The sequence below is a fragment of the Strix aluco genome, chromosome W, assembly GCF_031877795.1.
Source record: "Strix aluco isolate bStrAlu1 chromosome W, bStrAlu1.hap1, whole genome shotgun sequence".
Classification (NCBI taxonomy): Eukaryota; Metazoa; Chordata; class Aves; order Strigiformes; family Strigidae; genus Strix; species Strix aluco.
The window spans coordinates 32,323,276-32,346,271 of NC_133970.1; positions in this window are offsets into that span (position 1 = coordinate 32,323,276).

Below are 22,996 nucleotides of genomic sequence, written 5' to 3' on the forward strand. Positions count from 1 at the left end.
CTTGGGATCTTGCATTACTGAGATACACTGGAAGCATCAAAACACTACAAGGCAGGTCTAATTGGTCAACTTTCCTCACTACACAGAAGGTGACAGGATTATTGCATTTGTCCTCACTATACGCAATGCTTCAGTGTACAACATATACCCAATCCTTGCATTAGGACTAAATCACAATGGAAACATACTCTGTCCCTCAGAACATAAAGTATGGGCCCACCAGAAGGAGGGGAAATGGCAAACAATTGATGTAAATGCATGTACTGTGCGAGAACAACGAGGCTTCATTTGTGAAGGAAATACTCTTGAGGCTCAAGACATTTGTCTTGATACTGAACAAAACATTTGTCACTTTGAGATCCACCCAAATGAAACCCCTGAAAGCGTAGTCATATATGTTGGAAAAGGATGTGTTTGCATGCGAACACGATGTGATTCCTTATTAATAGATGGTACTGTCTGTGATAGACAGTAAACTGTTTGTTCATCAAATTCCATTGAAGATACTGGGAGCTCGTGACATGTTATTCCATAAACTATGTTGGCCTAAGCTTAATCTTAACTATTACACTGTGTAACGACTAACTGACTGTAAGTGCTTATCTAAGTTGAAATGCTGAAGCAAGGACTCCTACTAGGCAAAAGACTGAAAAGAGGGAGAAAGGGAAGAAGGACAAAGGGGAGAAAGACAAAGGGGAGAAGAAGAAAAAAAAAAAAAAGGGGTAGTGTCTATGTTCTGTAAGATATAAACAAAGACTTTGTGAGCCACTCTCAGGAAAGTAGGAAATACGAGAAGCTGGTGACGTGAGGAAGACCCGGATGGAGCGACCCCCTAGCTGCAAAGTGCGCAGACGCAGGATACACCTCTCAGAGAGACCCGATACCGGAAGGCGGAGGATATAAAAAAGACGGACCCTCGGGAAGTGGGTGCGCGCCGTTGGTGGAGCAGGGACTCCCCGGCCGCCCAGCGCTGTTTTGCTTATTGCCGCTTGCTAAAATAAATAATTGAAATTTAATTTGTCCTAACTTGCATCATTTTGGCAAGATAGTCTATAACAAAATTGGTGCCGTGACTCGGATAGAGGCAATCTGGTGGGAAGCCCCATACGGGGAGGCGCGCCCCGCTGAGTTCAGCAGCCCCGGCTGAGTGCTATCACATCACGCCCTCTACCGACGAACTCCAAAACTCGGCAACAAGCAAAAAAAATACCGGTAACCCCGTAATCTTTGTGCACGAAGCCCCGGACGAAGACGCAGGGTTGCGTGAGTATAGGCCGGTTACCGTTCGGTTGGGGTTGGGTTTCCCGGAGCGTGGTGTGTGAGACGCCCAGCAGGGCGAAGCGAGTGCGGACCCCTCGGTAGTGCAGTTCCCATATCCCGCGAGGGACTGGGTCACGAAAAGGGGGAAGCGAATTGTGTGAGTGTGTGAAGGCGCTCCGGAAGATGGGACAGAAGAAAAGCAAGCCTTCTGATCCCATGGGTGATTTGGGACCCGAGGTGAGGTACCCCCAAATACCACCAGATAGCCCTTTAGGCTTGATGTTAAACCATTGGGAAGATTACCCCTCTAGGCAGGGTAAGGACAAAGCAAAAATGATTTATTATTGTATGGAAGTTTGGGGAGGGAAACAAATCAGAGGCGATCATCTCTATTGGCCTGTTTTTGGGCCCTTTGAAGAATGGGTCTGCCAAGCCCTAAACATTTATGTCAACTCAAGGGAACCCTTTAATTTAGAGGAGAGTGAATATGCACAGGTATGAATAGCATCAGATACCCGAATAAATCTATATCCTCTAAAAGAAAAAGTTAAGAAAAAGAAGGTACGTGATGAGGACGAACCTCCCACCTCTCCTCCTCCTTACATACCTCCACCCCCACCTCCGGCGCCTTCACCTCCTCCGACTGCGCCGGAGGACCCAGAGAATTCAGACTCCCCACCTGAATCCCCGAAAGAACCGAGACGAATAACCCGTAGTCAAACTAGAATGGGGTGGGGTGATAGTGGCTTGTACCCCCTAAGGGAGGTTGTGATGGGAGGACCCCAGCCTGGCATGGGATATGTGACTGTCCCTCTTAATTCAAGGGACGTCAGAGAATTTAAAAAAGAGATGGGGAATCTATTGGAGGATCCCTTAGGTGTGGCGGAGCGGGTGGATCAGTTTTTAGGACCAAACATCTATACCTGGGATGAAATACAAGCCATAATGGCTATACTATTCACTGTTGAAGAAAGGGATATGATCAGGAGAGCAGGAATGAGAATTTGGGATCAACAGCATCAGCAAGGTCCGGCAGCAGATGTAAAATGGCCTCTAAATCGACCTAATTGGAATAATCAAAATGAAATCGATAGAGGTCATATGCAAGACCTGAGGACGATTGTAATCCAGGGTATAAGAAAATCAGTCCCTAGAGGACAAAATATAAACAAAACCTTTAGTGAACATCAGAAAAAGGATGAAACTCCTACTGAGTGGTTAGAGAGACTGAGGAAAAATCTTCAGCTTTACTCAGGACTAGACCCTAATACCCCAGTGGGACAGGCATTGTTAAAGACACAATTTGTGGCAAAAGCATGGATAGATATTAGAAAGAAGCTAGAAAAAATAGAAGATTGACAGGATCGGGGGTTGGATGAATTACTGAGAGAAGCACAGAAAGTCTATGTCCGAAGGGAGGACGAGACTCAAAAGAAACATACCAGAATGATAGTAGCTGCGATAAGGGAAGGACAGAGAGTGAACAGTGCTGGGAGAAAACAAGAAGGTCAAAGAACAGGCTATAGATCAAAGGAACCAGAGAGAGAGAGAGAGAAAGGGAATATTGTCTGCTTTTATTACGGAAGAAAAGGTCACACAAAGAAGAGCTGCAGAAGGAGAATGATGGATGAGAGAATGTTTAAAGAAGATTAGGGGTGTCAGGGGCTCTATTTACTGGGGACCCGAGAACGAACTGAGCCCTTGATAAAGTTAAAAGTAGGTCCTCGGCAACAGGAGGTAGAATTTTTAGTAGATTCAGGAGCGGAGAGATCTACTGTTCAATCATTGCCCCAAGGATGTAAGATTTCATCAGAAAAAGTACAAGTAGTTGGGGCGAAAGGAGAACCATTCGGAGTACCGGTAATTAAAGATGTACTCCTTGAAACAGATTCTAAAGTGGGGGTGGGATCCTTATTGTTAGTACCTGAAGCAGATTATAACCTACTGGGGAGAGATCTAATGATTGAATTAGGAATTAGTTTGGAAGTAACAGAACACAAACTTGAAATCAAACTATGCCCCCTACGGGTTGAAGATGAGACTAAAATCAACCCTGAAGTGTGGTACACTCCGGATACGGTGGGAAAATTGAATGTTGAACCTTTTATGGTAACCATCCGGGATCCTGAAGTACCGGTGAGGATTAAGCAATATCCCATACCTCTGGAGGGAAGGCAAGGATTAAAACCAGAAATTCAGAGATTAATAAAGCAGGGATTATTGGAACCCTACATGTCCCCTTTTAATACTCCCATTTTACCTGTCAAGAAGACGGATGGGGGGTACAGATTAGTCCATGACCTAAGGGAAATTAACAAAAGTACTGTAACTAGATTCCCTGTAGTAACTAACCCACACACTCTCTTAAGTCAATTAGGCCCGAACGACCGGTGGTACAGTGTAATAGACTTGAAGGACGCTTTCTGGGCATGTCCCTTAAAAGAGGAGTGTAGAAACTATTTTACTTTTGAGTGGGAGGACCCAGACACCCACAGGAAAACTCAACTCCGGTGGACAGTCCTACCCCAAGGTTTCACTGAATCCCCAAACCTGTTTGGGCAAGCTTTAGAACAAATTTTGCAGGATTACCAGATAGGAGATACCCTTACCCTAGTCCAGTATGTAGATGATCTTTTAATAGCAGGGGAGGATGAGGAAAGGGTTCGGGAAGAAAACATCAAGTTGTTAAATTTCCTGAGCTTAAAGGGACTGAAAGTGTCAAAATCCAAATTGCAATTTGTTGAAAAGGAAGTTAAATACCTAGGGCATCGATTAAGTCAAGGAACTAAGAAATTGGATCCAAAAAGGGTGAAAGGGATACTTTCCCTACCAAGTCCAAAAACTAAAAAACAAGTCCGACAGCTATTAGGACTATTTGGATATTGTAAGCAGTGGATCGAAGGGTATAGTGGAAAGGTAAAGTTTTTATACACCAAAATAACTAAAAATGGATTATTAAAATGGACTCAGGAAGATGATCAACGGTTAAAAGAACTAAAAACTGAATTAGTAAATGCTCCTGTTCTGAGCTTGCCCGACCTAAAAAGACCATTTTTCTTATTTGTCAACACAGAGGAAGGAACTACATTTGGAGTATTAGCCCAGGAATGGGCAGGAAAAAAGAAACCAGTAGCATATATCTCAAAATTACTGGACCCCGTAAGTCGGGGATGGCCTACGTGCCTACAAGTTGTGGTGGCAGCTGCTTTGTTAGTTGAGGAAGCGCATAAAATAACTTTTGGTAGTGAATTAAGGGTACTATCACCCCATAATATTAGAGGTGTGTTACAACAAAAAGCAGAAAAATGGATAACCGATGCTAGACTAGTAAAATATGAGGCAATCCTCATTACGTCCCCCCACCTGACCCTTGAAACAACATCGTTACAAAATCCAGCCCAATTTTTGTATGGAGAACCTAGTCAAGATCTTTTTCATGATTACCTCCGTAACATCGAGGAGCAGACTAAGATAAGACCAGATTTGGAAGAGGAGGAATTAGGGAAGAGAGAAAAATTATTTGTAGATGGATCCTCTCGAGTGGTAGAAGAGAAAAAAAAATCAGGGTATGCCATAATTGATGGAAAAACTTTTAAGGTGATAGAATCAGGACCCTTGAGTCCCAGCTGGTCAGCACAGGCATGTGAATTATATGCAGTATTAAAGGCTTTACAATTACTAAATGGAAAAGTGGGAACTATATACACCGATTCTAGATATGCCTTCGGAATAGTACATACCTTTGGGAAAATATGGGAAGAAAGAGGTTTAATCAATTCTCGGGGGAAGAGCCTAGTACATCAGGAGTTAATATCACAAATTTTGCAAGCTATACGAGGGCCCAGCGAAATTGCGGTAGTACACGTAAAAGGACACCAGAGGGGGCTAAATCCTTTAGTACGAGGGAATAACCTTACTAATCAAGAGGCAAAGAGAGCAGCGCTATCAGCACTGGACTTGGATGATCCGATAGAGGACAGAAAGCGGTGTGTTAATTGTGGAAATAATTACCTCCCCTGTTATGGTTGCTGGAAAGAATACGGAGTAGACGGTATAGAATGTGTATGTGAAAGACCAGAATTTAAGTGGTACTTTTTCCATGGAAAATCCTATGAACTTTTAAGTTTTACTGTTCAAAAACAAGCAAAATTAAATCAAATGGGGATTAAACAGAAAGCTAATGGAAAATGGGAACTCCCGGACGGCCGAGAAGTTCTCCCAAAACCCATAGCTACCAAGATAATGCAGCAATTCCATAAAAACACTCATTAGGGAACTCAGGCATTAGTGGATCAATTTGCAACTAAATACATGTGCATTGGGATATATGATATAGCCAAACGAGTGATAGGAGAATGTCTCGTTTGTCAAAAAAGTAAATAAACATCAAATAAAAAAACGAGTATATGGGGGGCGAGAATTGACTCATAGACCTTTTACAAGAATACAAATAGACTTTACTGAATTACCAAAGGTGGGGAGATATAAATACCTATTAATAATTATAGATCATTTAACTCAATTCGTAGAAACCTTTCCCACAACCCGAACCACAACTCACACAGTAACAAGGATATTACTTGAAGAAATTATACCTCGATATGAAACAATAGAAGCAATAGACTCAGATAGAGGTCCACACTTTGTATCCAGAGTAGCCAAAGAGACTTTGGCTGCCCTGGGTACACAGTGGCAATACCATACTCCGTGGCACCCGCAGAGCTCAGAGAAAGTTGAACGTATGAACAGAGAAATAAAAAAACAACTTACCAAACTAATGTTAGAAACTAAAATGTCATGGGTAAAGTGTCTCCCTTTAGCCTTGTTAAATATCAGAACTCAACCCCGAACTGATGTAGGCATTTCTCCCTTTGAAATACTATATGGGATGCCTTATGATTTAGAAATGCCACCGGATCACCCCCAACTTGAAGAATTAAAGATAAAGTCCTACCTGATACAGCTAATAGCAAGGAGAAAACAACTACAGGCTCGGGGGATGATAGTACAAAGGCCTCCATTGGATGTGGCCATGCATCAAATCCAACCAGGAGATAAAGTACTAATCAAATCATGGAAAGAATCTTCTTTGACCCCCCGTTGGGAAGGACCCTATGTTGCTCTTATCACTACAGAAACTGCTGTTCGGACTGCTGAGAAGGGGTGGACACACGCAAGCCGAGTAAAGGGACCTATACAGGATCCGGCCTGGAAAGTGACCAGCCCTCCTGGGGATCTACGAGTCACCCTTCGGAAAACCTGAAAGAACTCTCTACACATTGAGATAAGAACCTATGAAGGACTCGATGAGTGAGACCCTGATATTTTTGTCCAATTGAAACTTATATTTGTTTTCCTTTTATATGCATAAAGTGTAAAATGTAATATATGTAAAGAAGACTGGGGGATTCATAATGCACATGGAATAAATCTTCGGTCTAGTTGTAATCAGTGTTATTAACGAGAACGGAGATTAACTAATCAGACCCTAAAACTGGAGATTCTAAAACTTAGTAGAAAATATTTACTAAAGAGATAAATCCTGAAAGAGAGTGCACTCACTCTAATTGACCTACTCAATAGCACTCTCAGATCCTAAGGGTGATCTGTAGAAAGCACATCCCCTGGGTCCCCTGTCGTGAACCCGAGGTCAAAGATAAAAACTGGGAGACCTATGTGTCCCGGAGTAGAGGCAAACTACCCCTGAAGAATACGGCTGCTGCCGAGAAGATGGAACACCCTGCTGCTCTAAGCAACAGAGTAGACAGAGGAGGCAGAGACGTATCAAAGTGGAGAAAACTTTACTGCCCTACTCTGAAGAAAAAAGGACCTCTGAAGGAAAAGGGCCAGACGAGAGTGTCAGACACCCCGATACAAAAGAGACTAAGAAAAAATATGCAAATCTATAGAATCCCGTCAGCCTTCTATTGGAGCTATTGGATAGTCTGGCTAGGTGTATTAGCTACAATGAATACACTACCAGGATGGGCTAAAACGACTAACCAATCCCACCAACCTTTTGAACATACCCTAACTAATCAAATTATATGACCTTGAACAGATGCTTATTATGGACATACAGGAAGTATGGATGCAGATTTGTATGGGACAGAGTTAGCAACTGCCATACTAAGCAATAACCTAACACTCCAAACATATAAATGGGAGAATTCATCCCATACCTGGACAACTAAAAAAGGAGATGAGATACAGATAGGCTGCAGAGTATTCAATGTAAATGTGATAATAAGTCGACACCCTTTAATTCAAACCGTCCGTCAACCCCCTTTTACTCAAATCGTTATCAGAGACAAAACGGAATCGAAAATAACTCAAACCCGTTGTGAGTCGGAAACCTGTTGGTATGCATTTACTGCAACCCAACCGGTGTCCATAGTTTGTTTGGGAGGGACCAAGTCAGGAGATCAAGCTATATCTTTCCGATTTCCATTGAATATACAGGAAGAAACTACAACAACCACAACCCACACTCCCAAAGAGACTACTCAGACTACTCATACTGTTCCAACACAACCAACAGTCGTGCTTAACCCAAGAATTTTTAAAATTGGACCATATGCAATTAAAAATACAGGTAAACAACAAATACTGTTTAACCCGGCGTGGTCTCTCAAACAAGTTGAATTGTTAATACAAAATAATGTTTCAAATATTCAACCAACATGTTCACCTTTCCTAAAGACTTCTTACGAGGGATGGACAACCTGGCTGCAAAAACAAACTCCTCACACAAAAAGAACGCAGAGAGACTTAACCGGTGCTTTGGGAACAGGATTGGGAGTTTTAAATAGTATTGATTCGGAGGTGATAATGAACAAATTGACTACCTCAATTAGTGATTTAACTAATATACAAAGGCCTTTGCGATCTTCCTTATTGGCTTTGGGGACTAACCAGTGGCTGTTGTCGAATATATTACCAAAAGGGGAAAAGGTAAATATAAAGAATCATGAATTGATTACAGATGCACTCAGTGTGCTCCAAAATAACCTCTCTTTAACTCTCAGCTGCATCCAGGCTCAAATATGGATGCAGTCGATAGCTACCTCAATTATAAGAGAAAGTGAAGAAGGTATTCTTCCTACTGAAATTCGGAGAATAATTTGGGACAGTACTACTAATTTTGAAAAGAAACTCCAATCCTGGTGGAACCTGGTAAACTTTACCTATGACCCCATCACAAACACAACTACTACCTTTATACTCACTATTTACAATGCCACCATATACCAAATTTATCCTATCATTGCATTAGGGCTGAATCACAACGGGACCATACTCTATCCTTCTGAGCATAGAGTATGGGCCCGAAAGATAAACGAAAAATGACAAACTGTCAATCTAGAGTCCTGCATTGTACGGGAACAACAAGAATTCATTTGTGAAGGCAATGCAATTGAGACACAAGATATTTGTTTAGATACCGAACAAAATATTTGTCACTTTGAGGTCCATCCCAATGAAAATCCTAAAACAGTACTTATATATATTGGCGAAGGTTGTGTATGTTTGAGGACGGTTTGTGAATTCTTAACCGTAGACAAGATCATAATAGAAACAAAAAATTATTCAAATCTCTGTGTTTGCAATTTCACAAAGGTAATCGAATGTGACTTTTCCTATTTAACCCCAGTCACGTCTTACCAACTCCTGCAATCCAATTATACATTAATACATAATCTACAACCTACACCCATTGGAATGAATCTCACTTTGGTTAAACAGTTACTTCAACACAAAGACTTAGTTAGAATTTTAGAGAAAGTTAGAGAAAACGGACAAAAAACTCTAATAACTGTTCATCACAATGTGAAAGAAATACACCGAGTCTTGGAAAGAGCAAAAAAGAATGCAAAACATAACTGGTGGGACACCCTTTTTGGATAATCACCTACTGCTACAGACATCTTGAACAAGTTGTGTCACCCCATTGTGATTCTCTTGATATTAATCTTAATCAGTTTGACTTTGTCAATAATATTATATGTCATAACTTGGAGAATGATACAACGGGTAACATATCTGATATCTGTCACCCGTCCAATACTCATTAAAGCCAAAAACAATCAATTAGATGATGACTTTAAATTGAAAAAAACTCTCCTGTTAAGTCAACAAGAATTGCAACGATTTGATGAACAAAATGATAAAAAGAAAAAGGGGGGATTGTGATAGACAGTAAACTGTTTGTTCATCAAATTCCATTGAAGATACTGGGAGCTCGTGACATGTTATTCCATAAACTATGTTGGCCTAAGCTTAATCTTAACTATTACACTGTGTAACGACTAACTGACTGTAAGTGCTTATCTAAGTTGAAATGCTGAAGCAAGGACTCCTACTAGGCAAAAGACTGAAAAGAGGGAGAAAGGGAAGAAGGACAAAGGGGAGAAAGACAAAGGGGAGAAGAAGAAAAAAAAAAAAAAAGGGGTAGTGTCTATGTTCTGTAAGATATAAACAAAGACTTTGTGAGCCACTCTCAGGAAAGTAGGAAATACGAGAAGCTGGTGACGTGAGGAAGACCCGGATGGAGCGACCCCCTAGCTACAAAGTGCGCAGACGCAGGATACACCTCTCAGAGAGACCCGATACCGGAAGGCGGAGGATATAAAAAAGACGGACCCTCGGGAAGTGCGTGCGCGCCGTTGGTGGAGCAGGGACTCCCCGGCCACCCAGCGCTGTTTTACTTATTGCCGCTTGCTAAAATAAATAATTGAAATTTAATTTGTCCTAACTTGCATCATTTTGGCAAGATAGTCTATAACACTGTCCATACGACTCCTCCAACATCCTGACTTAATCGACCTCCTGCAACAAGCACAGAAAACTGGACAAAAGACTCTTATCACGGTCCAACATGATATAGAAGAAATACATCAAGTGTTAACAAGAGTCAAAAGGAATGGAGAACATCAGTGGTGGGAAAGCTCATCTGGATGGTCACCCACCGCAACAGGACTGTTTAATTCTATGTTCCACCCGGTCATGATTTTCTTAATTCTAATTCTAATATGTTTACTGCTCATAATTGTATTGTATATTAAGGTTTGGAGGATGGTTAAACAGATTACTCAGTTACAGAAGTATCCCCGTATGTACACCATCCCAAAATAACTTTTTTTCTTTTTGAAGCTAATCAAACACAATTTCCTTCAACTGTAATTGGATTATGGCATCCTCTGTTTATAGGCATAGAGGCAATAGGCAACCACACTGCCACTCTATGGACAAGATAAATTGACTTTAGTCACGGGGTGGATTGTGGTGGTGCAATTCTTACCCCCCCCCCCCCCCCCCCCCCCCCGCCCCTCTTTGTTGGGCTGCTTGGTGCTAGGTGCGATTCCACCCACATCCCCCGAGCTATACACCAGTCTGTGGAGATAAGGACTGACAATGTTAAGGAGCCTGGCTCCTGCCCCTCCCCATTGCTCGGAAATGGTTAAAATGGCCCATCAACTCCTAAGGGCCTGGCACACCTGTGCCTGGGATGTGGTCAAATGGGAGCAATAACAGAGTCGCACATTAATCAAATTCTTTTGTAACTGCTGGAAGGCACCAGAAGGCATTTGACAAAAGTCAATTATCTTGGACCCTATAAATGGCGACCACCAGGGAGACCCTTTGAGCTCTCCTGGATCGCAGCAGGCCTGTGACCAGCATCTCCCCTGAGCTGGGACGCCTCTCAGGTACCAAACCCTTCAGGTGTCGTCTGCTCCAGACGGAAGGCCAGGGCGAAGTCCCCTGCTCGAGCCTCAATTATCGCCCGTTGAGGAATGCCAAGGCATTGGGAGTATTTGCTCTAAACTCGAGAGGGAAATTTTCTTTGAGCTAGCTTCTCTTTACTCTGTGTGTGTGTGTGTGTGTGTGGGTACGTACCCTTGTTTCTGTGTGTGTATGTCCGTTCTGTGTTCATTCTACTGAATCCAAACACCTTTGTTTCTGTATGTTTGTCCATTTTGTTATGTGCATGCATGTGTATATATATATATATATAGGTACCGTTAAGTAAGTTAGTGTGAATCTTGTCATTTTAGAATCTGAATAAGTCGCTTTTCTTTCTTTTAGTATTTCTATTATTATTTTATAATAATAAATTGCTGGTAGTTATTAATAAACCTAGATTTCTTACTAAATATTACCGTGTCAATACTTTCATCCGCGACAGTGATGAACAAAACATAGAGAGACACAAGCATGACAGAAACGTAATGGAGACAATGGCAAGGAACAAACCTCATCAGTCACAGTAATTAATGGATTATTAAGAAACTGCAGACATCACTTCAAAAAGAGGCCCAACCTGGATTTGGAAACTGATAAGAATGCAAACCTGAGGGTCCTGGATATTCGGGGGGGGGGGAGGTTGGTGGAACTTTGAAAACTGTTGAAGAAATGTGCAGAGGAAGGGAGTCAGGGAGGAACAAAGGGGAGAATAGACAGAAATAGGTATAAAAGAGGCCAGTCACATATAAACCATTGCCAGTCAGTACACTTGCTTGACTGAGCCACAGTCTGTCCTATTTTATTAAATTCCTCCTTAACTATTAGTCTGTGTAATCTCACTCTCTATCCCATGTATGTGTGTGAGTGCTGTAAGGACTAAATGCCTGTAGTGGCCAAAATAGTGAGTCAGAGAGTTCACCCACTTTTAATGCAGGCAGACAGCTATCAACCTTTTCTCCTATCAGCATAAGACCACTCTCACACGCGCTGTGCAGACCAATCACCTTCTTGTTCAGGCGCTGTTCACGCAGCGGTAACTTCTCACAGTTCAGTACTTTTCCACAGTTCAGTGTTGCAGCTGTCCGTTGTTTTTCCCTGCCACCTTGGCACAACTTGGCAGTTTCTTATCTTTCTCCCAAGGCCTGTTTCTCATCAAAGCCTTGCTGCTTCTCAGGGGCTGTGCAGAGCTGACATGCCGATGTCGACTTGCCTCTCTCCCACAAATGCCAGCTACTGGCGAGACCTGTGTGAGTAGATACTGGGCCAGCAACTGGAGTCAGACTGGGGGTGTACGCAATCGTGGCCTATGGTGTCAGCTACTGGAGCTAGTGGGGGGGGGGGGGGGGGTGTCTCAGTGCCAGCAAATAGAGCAAGTGAGGGTCTTGGCTTCCAGCTACTGGGATAGGAACAGTGTGTGCCCCATGCGCCAGCTACTGGGAGGGACTGGGGTGAGTGAGGCATGTAAGGAGTTCAGTGCCAGCGGCTGGAGTGGGATCACAGGTCACAAGCCCGCGTGAGTGACTGGGTGCCAGCTGCTGGGATGGAGGCGGGACCGGAGTGTTTATATCTTTCCCCAAACCTGATGTGCGTGTGTGTAATTTGCTAGCAAACGTCAAGCTGGACTAGCCAGCAAGTAGGAGGCCCCAGGTCCAGGCAGGGTTATTAGATGGGCAGAGGGTCTGTGCTGGTATTTGGGGGGGGACTTGCAAGTGTGGAGTCACTGTGAGATGAGCGTGTGAGTGTGTGCATCTGTTTGCTAGCGAGCACCAAGCTGGACTAGGCAGCAAGTAGGAGATATGTGGAGTAGGTAAGAGGGCTCAGGATCCAGGCAGGGATATCAGATGGAGAGAGGGGCTATGCTGGTAGATGAGATATCCATGAATATGCATGTGCGTATGAATGTAGACAGTGGGTGTATATGTGTTTTCACTAGTGAACTTCAATCTCTACCAGATGGAGAGAAGGAAGGGGACTTGGGTGTCTATACTTATGGTTTATGTGCATCCTATATGTAGGTGCTGTTGAAGATAGCGCCTTGCCTGTGGCAGTCTGTGCAGCCAGCCATGTCAGTGTCCTTTGTGTGTGTGTGTACTGGGAGTATGTGACAGTTTTGGTAGTGGGGGGTGGACTGCAAGGGGTGGCTTCTGTAGGAAGAAGTAAGGGGCTGCCCTGTGCCGGACACAACTGGTTCCAGCCAGCTCGGCAATGGATCCACTGCAGGCCAAAGCTGAGTCAGTCAGCAAAGTTTGTGGCGCCTCTGTGAAAACATAGTTAAGAAAGTGTAGAAAATGCTGGATGGAGAGAGGAGGGAACAAAAAGTAGTGAGAAACAGCAGAAGGAACACCAAGGTCAGAGGAGGAGGTGCTCCATGGTGGAGCAGATGTTCCCTGAAGCCCATGGAGGACCCACGCCAGAACAGATATTCCTGTTAGGACTGCAGCCTGTGGAAAACTCACGCTGAAGCAGAGGAAAGGTGTGAAAAAGAAGGAGCAGCGGAGAGAAACCACTATGCACTGACCGTAACACCCGCCCCCTCCCGCCCCAGCCAGCACTGCTCATTGCCTTGCTGAAGGGACTGAGTGTAACCTGTGGTAATAACCACAGTAGTAGGGGTAGTGGGGGGATAGGAGTCTGGAGTGAAGGAGTGAAGTTGATCCTGGGAAAATGGAATGAAAGGTGTTTTCCCTATGTGCGTTAATGTTCACCTTTTTGTTTCCCAATATTTAAGTCAGTACTCAAATATTTATATTGATTGCAATAAATTAAGTTAAAATCCCCAATTAGAGTCTGTTTTGTCCACAACAGTAATTGGTAAGCGATCTCACTGTCTTTATGTCAACCCATCAGCTTTCTCATTCCTGTTCTTCCTATTTTCTCCCGCCCCCCGGCCTGCTGAGTGGGAGGGAGGGAGTGAGCAGCTGTGTGGACCCTTGGCTGCTAGCCAAGACTAACTGTTCTGCACCGGGGTGGGAGGGGAACGAAGAGAGACAGACAGACTGTGCAGGGTTCTTTCAGGAGCTCAATAAGGAAGGCCCAACAACAAATGGCTCAATAAGATAACTGCTTTAATAAGACAGAATAAGAAGAGGAATATAGATAGTGAGTAAATCTTACATCCCTTCAGATGCTGGGTACCCTGCATTTGTTGCAGCATCGTATGGGGAGCCAAGATGGATTTTTCTGTGCAGAGCAGAGCAGATCCTGTCCGTGGAGAGAAGCTCTCTCTTTTGGTCATTCGAGCTAATATATATTTTCCTTGCAAGAAAACAACTCTATTCCCGAAGGTTATTCTCATGCGAACTTCTTGCTGCACTTTTAGATAAAGGGAAGACCATGCAGATGACGTAATCGTTGGTATCAAGGCTCCTCTGTTACAATGAACTGGCTGAGCTCATCCTGTGGCCAAGGGATTTGTGCAGCACAACACAGGCCTGAAAGTCAAGCTTTAAGTACAGCACAGTGCAGTACAGGCCTGTGCCTGATCAGGTTAACTGTTACGTGGATCACTAACTCCTAAATGTGAAACGGTCTCCCAGTCAGGATCAATACACTAACCCACTACAGTGCATATGTGCGTCTGGGATACATGCTCAGCTTTGCTACTGGTTGAACCTACAAAACGGAAAAGCAGCAGCTGCGCCCACTGACCTGGGATGGAGACTCCCAGGTCTCCAGGCTAGGCTTCAGTGGCCAGTCAAGAGGAATCTCCAGGCTCTGGATCGTCTGGAAGTGGTGGGCTGCTTATAACATCCCTTAACAGGACTGCTCTTCAGGAATCCCAGGCCCCTAAGACCAGAGGAGAAGTCTGGAGCAAGGAAGATTCTGTGATTTCAAAGCTGCTCTTGATCATCACAACAATGTTGTGGAGACTGGGGAAAGTTCCCAATGACTGGAGAAAGGCAGATGTTTTACCCATCTCCAAAAGTGCAAAAAGGAACATCTGGGGAACTATAGGTCAGCCAGCCTCACTTCAGTCCCTGAGAAAATAATGAAACATATTCTCTTGGAACACATTTCTGGGCACATGAGGGAGGTGGTGGTAATTGGGAATAACCAGCATGGATTTACCAAGGGGCCATCATGCTTAATCAACCTGGTTGCCTTCTGTGATGAGAAGACTGGCTTTTTGAACGTAAGAAATTACTGCACCAGTCCTGTTTGGAAAACATGACAGTATGGGGCAGAAAGGGCTAGAGGTAGCAGGAGAAGTGTAGTCATTCATGGGAAAGTGGAATCTAGGAGCAGAAATGAAAGCCACGATGCTCCCAAATCAAATGGGATTGCAAGACGGCCTGCTGAAAACATAAATAATGATTTTTTTTCAACTACGTTTGTAAAGGTTTCTCTTTGTGGACTAGATCCAATCTCTTCCCCCCCCCCCCCCCCCCCCCAACTCCAATATCCCAGCAGTTTTCCAATCATTTCAATGAGCTTTGGGGTTCCTTTGTGGTTGAGTGGAAGGGGTGACATTTTCAAGGGCTTTAGCAATCCAGTAGTGTGATTTTTTCAAAGAAGCTTTTGTCTAAGATCTATGAAATGCCAGTCAGTATTAATGAAGATTTGTTTGCACATTGATGGAAGTCCAACAAAGAGTTACAAAGGAGAGGGCATTGCTCCTGGACTCCAGTTGAAAGGAACTATGTGTATGTTGTCTAAACAATACTTAAAGACGTGAATGTAAATTTAAAAGGCAATCCAGGATTCATGCCTTTATAAATCCCTCTCCTCCGATTATGGTAGTCTGTGGGATTTAACTTCTATCCTGTTGCTATGGGTTAACCCTGGTAGGCAGCTAAGCACCACACAGCCGCTTGTTCACTCCCCTGCAGTGGGATGGGGGAGAAAACTGGAAGGTCAAAAGTGAGAAAACTCATGGGTTGAAATAAAGACAGTTTAATAAGTAAAAGGAAAATCAAACCAAACCAAAGACGAACAAGCGATGCAAAAGCAATTGCTCACCACTAGCCAACCAATGCCTAGCCAATCCCAGGCAACGGCAACCCCTGCAAAACTTGCCCCCCCCCCCCCCATTTTATTGCTGAGCACAACATCATATGGTATGGAATTGGTCAGTTCAGGTCAGCTTGTCCCAGCTGCTTTCCCTCCCAGCCTCTCGTTCTCCCTCAGCTACTCACTGAGGGACAGAGTGAGAAATGGGGAAAGCCTTGATGCTGTGCAAGCACTGTTCAGCAATAGCTAAAACATTAGTGTGTTATCAACACTGTCTTGGTCACAAATCCAAAACATAACACCATACAGACTTCTATGAAGATAATTAGCTCCATCCCAGCCAGACCCAGTAAACAAGTCATTCCCCCTCCAAAGGACATGTCTTTGGGTTGAGATGAAATCCATTAAGGCATATAGAAGTTTTGCACAGACATTCACAAAATGTTAAAAAAGGAATATCACCAAATCCCTAATTTATTGAGATCTTTGCATAAGGTAACACATGCATGGGGAATCAATTCTCTCAAACAGGATGGCTGATTGCTGTCTAGATGGCGATGGGAATCTCCATTGCAAGGGCCCTTAGAATGGTGTCTTCAGCTTTGACCATTTGTGCATCTGCAAGAATAGTTTATACTAATTATTTTAAACTATTTATGTACACTTTGGTCAATTTTGCCTCAGGAACCAACTGTGGAGCCTCTGGGATGACCAGATCCTCTACCCAGGATGTTAACCAATACATACAAACATACAAATTGGTATAGGCACAACAGGAACAGCCTGGGGGAGTGTTAAGGACAGTCTGAACTTCCCATCTGGAGAACTCTTGCACCAATTAGTCAAATACTTTATTCTGAAGGTGGCTAGGAGTTCAGTCAATCACCTCATCTCAAGTTGGTTTATTGTCTCAAATCAGTACATTATCTCATACATGCAGAATCTAGCTAGGGAGTTCCTGGACCACTGTGGTGGTTTGACCTTGGCTAAATGCCAGGTACCCACCAAGTCGCTCCATCACTTCCCCCCCTTCCCCCTTTTTTCTCAACAGGGAAAAAAGAGGGAAAGAAAATAAGATAGGAAAAAAAACCCAACCCTTGTGGGTAAAACAAAAGCAGTTTTAATATAAGCAAAGCGAAGCAAAGGTCCGCGCGCGGAAGCAAAAAAAAAAAGAAAACAGATTTATTCTCTACTTCCCATGAACAGGCGATGTCGGGCCTTCTCAGGAAGCAGGGCTCCAATACGCGTAGTGGTTGCCTCGGAGGACCAAGGGTGACCCCACCCCCTTCCTCCTTTCTCCCAGCTTTATACTGAGCAGACGTCATATGGTCTGGAATATCCCTTTGGTCAGTTGGGGTCAGCTGTCCTGGTTGTGTCCCCTCCCAAGATCTTGCCCACCCCGTCCCACTGTGGGGGGAAATGTCAGAAAGAGCCTTGGTGCTGTGTAAGCACTACTCAGCAGTAGCCACACCACCAGTGTGCTATCAACACCCTGCCAGCTCCCAGCATAAAACACAGCACCATGAGGGCTGCTACAGGGGAAAACCAATTCTGGCTCAGCCAGACCCGGTACAACCACCCAGGGAACTAATGACTTAAGCATACTAGGTGTGCACACAGACAGAGCCCTGATATGCAGCTACACCACAATTACGAGTATAGGACAAACTTAAAATTAATCCATCTATAGAATAGAATAGAATAGAATAGAATAGAATAGAATAGAATAGAATAGAATAGGATTAATTCCAGTTGGAAGGGACCTACAACAATCATCTAGTCCAACTGCCCGACCACTTCAGGGCTGACCAAAACTTAAAGCATGTTATTAAGGGCATTGTCTAAATGCCTCTTAAACACTGACAGACATGGGGCATCGACCACCTCTCCAGGAAGCCTGTTCCAGTGTTTGACCACCTGTGGCTAGAGGTTAAAGATCCCCACTTGCTCCAGTAGCTGACGCTGAGACTCTGTGTGTGTATTCACTAGCAAAATGGCTCCGTGGCTGGTGTCACCGCCAGAATTTTGTGTTTTTCAATAATGGGGTGGCCTACATGGCACCAGTCTTGCTGGTGTAAAATGGGATTCACCTTTCTCAAAGGGGGAAGAGAGTCTTTGCTCACAAGTTAGCGGGGCCCATTGACAGAGCTTTAAACTAGACTTGAAGGGGGAGGGGGATAAAATCAGGCTTGCCCATGACAAGCTGTGGGATGACATGCCAAGGGTAGAATGACAGGGTGCTAGTCAGGGCCCTCAGCCTGTTGCTCTGAGACATGCTGGGTACACTGGAGCATACCTGAAGTCTTATGGAGATGGGTTTGTGGGAATGTGATATAATCAATCTACCAGACCTCCCCATATTTGTATTTCAGCCATCGTCCTCCATACCAGAGAGGCTTTAACTGCTTGGCTTGCTTAATTGCAGTGCATGTTTCGCATTCATGGATAACCTATGCAATAGTGTCCATGGTTAAGTCCACCCCTCGATCACAAGCCCATCTATATGGTGTATGACTTCCTTGATGGCCTGAGGTGTCTGTGGTGGTTTAGTCCCTGCCGGGGTCTGAGACCACACGGCCGTTGCCCCTCCCCCACAAAGGGATTGAAATACAAAGCCCCGAGGCTGAGATAAGGAGAGCTTTAATACAACGGTGCAACAGCAACACAACAAACAACAACAATAACAATAAGAATAACAGTAATAACAATGAAAAGAGCAAAATATCTACCAATACAGCAGTGAGAACAGAGCAAATCCCACAGTACACGCGGTAACCGACTGTCCCGTTTCGGCGCCAGGATGTGACGTCCGCATGGTATCTGAATAACCCGGCTAGAGCTTCCCCCCACTGCTGGGGAAACTTAACCCTATCCTGGTTAAACCAGGACATAATCCACCCCTTTATTCTATACCATGTGCGTCACATCCAGCTGCCATTTAGCAATTAGCATTAACAAAGAAAAATTAACAAAAGCACAGTATAACTCACGGTGTGTTTTCACCCACAATCAAGTCCCCTTGTGGCACGCATCGGACCTCTCCATCCTTCTGCATCACCCACCAGGTGCACCCAGGTCCTTGAGCAAAAACAATCCCGTGGATGGGTTTGCCTTTGCCCGGCGCAGGACTAACCCAGACCATTTTTCCCAGCAGGTCCCTCATGCGCACCACAGGGACTCTATCCCCGTCTACAACACGTGGAAGTTTTGACTGAGCCAGGCCAGCTCGGTTGGCAGATCCTCTTATGTTGACTAACCAAGTGGCCTTTGTCAGATGCGTGTCCCAGTGTTTGAAGGTTCCACCCCCCATTGCTCTCAATGTAGTTTTTAACAGCCCATTGTAGCACTCGATCTTCCCAGAGGCTGGTGCGTGGTAGGGGATGTGGTAGACCTACTCGATGCCGTGTTCTTCTGCCCAGGCATTTATGAGGTTATTTCGGAAGTGAGTCCCATTGTCCGACTCAATCCTCTCTGGGGTGCCGTGTCGCCACAGGACTTGCTCTTCAAGGCCCAGGATGGTATTCCGGACGGTGGCGTGGGACACTGGATAAGTTTCGAGCCATCCAGTGGTTGCTTCCACCATTGTGAGCACGTGGCGCTTGCCTCGGCGGGTCTGTGGCAGTGTGATGTAGTCGATCTGCCAGGCCTCTCCATATTTATATTTCATCCATCGATCTTCATTCCGCTGGGGCCTCACCCGTTTGTCTTGTTTGATTGCAGCACACGTCTCACATCCATGGATGATCTCTGCGATGGTGTCAATGGTGAGGTCCACCCCTCGATCTCGAGCCCACCTGTATGTTGCATCTCTGCCTTGGTGGCCCGAGGTCTCATGGGCCCACCGCGCTATGAACAGTTCACCTTTATGCTGCCAGTCCAAGTCCACCTGAGCCACCTCGATCTTAGCAGCTTGGTCCGCCTGCTGGTTGTGTTGATGTTCATCAGTGGCCCGACTCTTGGGTATATGGGCGTCCACGTGGCGCACCTTCACAACGAGGTTCTCCACCCGGGCTGCAATATCCTGCCATACTTCAGCAGCCCAGACGGGTCTGCCCTTGCGTTGCCAGTTGTTCTGTTTCCATTGCTGCAACCACATCCACAGGGCACTTGCCACCACCCACGAGTCAGTGTAGATATAGAGCCTCGGCCACTTTTCTCGCTCAGCAATCTCCAAAGCCAATTGGATGGCTTTCACCTCTGCGAACTGGCTCGATTCACCTTGTCCCTCAACAGCTTCAGTGGTTTCTCGTGTGGGATGCCACACTGCAGCCTTCCATCGTCGATGTTTTCCCACAATGCGGCAAGACCCATCAGTGAACAGGGCATATCGCTTCTCCTCCTCTGGCAGCTCGTTATATGGTGGGGCCTCCTCAGCATGTGTCACCTCCTGTTCTAGTGACATCCCAGCATCTTTGCTCTCTGGCCAGTTCATGATCATTTCCACTAATCCTGGGGGGTCGAGGTTCCCTATTCGAGCCCGTTGTGTTATCAACACAACCCATTTACTCCACGTGGCATCTGTTGCATGATGTGTGGAGGAAACCTTTCCTTTGAACATCCATCCCAGCACCAGCAGTCGGGGTGCCAGGAGGAGCTGTGTCTCAGTGCCGACCACTTCTGAGGCAGCTCGAACTCCTTCGTACGCTGCCAGCATCTCCTTCTCAGTTAGTGTATAGTTAGCTTCAGAGCCTTTGTATCCCCGGCTCCAAAAGCCTAGAGGTCGGCCTCGGGATTCCCCAGGTGCTCTCTGCCAAAGGCTCCAGGAAGGGCCATTCTCCCCGGCTGGGGTGTAGAGCACGTTCTTAATCTCCTGGCCATGCTTTCCAGCCCTTTCACTGCCTTTGTTGCCCTCCTCTGGACACATTCAAGTACCTTAACATCCTTCTGAAATCGTGGGGCCCAGAACTGCACGCAATACTCAAGGTGAGGCTGCACCAACACTAAATACAGCAGGATAATCAGCTCTTTTGACCAATTGCTTATACTGTGTTGAATGCACCCCAGGATGCAGTTTGCCCTCTTGGCTGCCAGGGCACACTGCTGACTCATATTGAGCCTGCTGTCAACCAGCACCCTCTGATCCCTTTCTGCAGGGCTGCTCTCCAGTCACTCCTCTCCCAATTTATACTTGTGCCTGGTGTTACTCCGTCCTACGTGCAGAATCTGGCATTTGTTCTTGTTAAAGTGAAGTGCTAAGGCTTGGACAATAAGCCCAAGCCAGAGTTGACCTATAGATGAATCCTGTACATTTTATAACTGATAACCATTGTGCTAATAGGTATTATACTAAGTTATAGCAAACCACCTATTCTGATGCAAAAGGTGGGAATACTGAAGCCTGAGCAACAGGCCCTGAACTGAAACTGCTAACTCTGTATGTAGTCATTAGTGAAATATGCATAGAAGATATAGCTTAAACATCATAAAACATGTCTATCTTGAATGTATCCTTATATTTCTTTATGTGTGAGCAAGATAACGGAGCCACAGAAACAGTTGTCTGGCCTTGTGACCTTGCTCATAAATTAACTAGAAAAGCAGGGAAACTCCCTTAGCTTCTCCCTTAGGCCCTGGCCAGGCTCTGGGGGGGAACCTAATGTGAGATGAAAACCAGATGTTTCCGCTTAAAACAAAGGTGCCAGCTATTCTGGCTTACTGATTTTTAGGTATATAAGGCTGGACCCGCTCACAGCGACTTTGGAAGCCTCACCTACGGGTGGACGCACCGCGTAGGGTTTCCCACTTGCCGGGACAGGCTCTCCAAATCCTCGCTGTAACCGGGGCTGCCCAGCGACTGCGGATCAGGATGATGGTAACGTATGCAAGTGGTGAGGGATCTTTCTTAATCACTATTCTCTCTCTCTCAGGTAGTAATGATTTGATGCATTACCCTGTATTTTCCTATTTGTTTAAGTGCACTGTTCTGTCTTTTCTTACTGTATGTTTTCTGTATTATTCTGTTATATTATTTAGTTATTTCTAGTAAAACATGCCTGCTCTTTTCACTCTGGTGTCTGAGTTTAATTGATATCCCTGATCAGCAAAACATAAATTTCATGACACTTATGATTGCCCAATGCTCCAGTCTGTCTAGATCCCTCTGCAAAGCTTTTTGTTCCTTGGTAGAGTGAACAGCACCTCCCAGTTGGTTAGTATCATCAGCAAACTTAAGTATGAGACTGATATTCTCTGTCCTGGGAACCAGATGTCCAAGAGAAACAATGGAAGTTCAGTCACTAAGGTAAGTTGGTAAGATATCACTGCACTTAACAATAGCTGTTATGGAACAGTGCAGATAACAGAGTTAATTGATGAGAATTTCCTGACACAAGTGATGGAGTAGCCAATGAGGAAAGGTGCTCTGCTGGACCAAACAAGGAAGGGCTTGTTGGGGATGTGAAGGTCAAAGGCAGCCTTGGCAACAGTGACCATGAGATAGTGGAGTACAGGATCCTCAGAGGAAGGAACGAACGAGACCAAGAGCAGTATCAAAACCACCAGTGGTGGTCGTAATGGCTGCATCTGATCGTGATGGCTGCATCTGGCTCAAAGTGGATTTGGGGGAGACAGATAACAACACAATAGACAAGAGCTAATTTGAACAATACGCCCACCTAACCACAGTGCTGGTCAGTGTGCGACTCAAGCCAAATTTGGAAGAAACTAACTTCTGTAGTGGTATGTAAATATGGCTATAAGTCAATTATCTCACTCCATAAATAGTGGACAGCCCAGGGCCTGTTGAGCTCTCCAGCACAGCAGTGGTCTGCACACCAAGATGTCCCCTTGAGTAGGGATGCCTCTCAAGGTTACTCCTCGAGGTTGAGAGAGTCCTTGCCACAACAGATTATTGGTACGTGATTAATAACATGCTAAACTTTGAAATCCTAACTAAGTGATATAAAGGATTGATTGTGCACATATAATCCTTTAGATGTAAACTGTTGACCAAGTCTAGGACTAAGTCTGGATCCAGCCGCACCTAAACTCCCCTCTGAGAAGGAGTTTAGAATGCAAGGGAGTCCTTTCTGAACCTCATGAC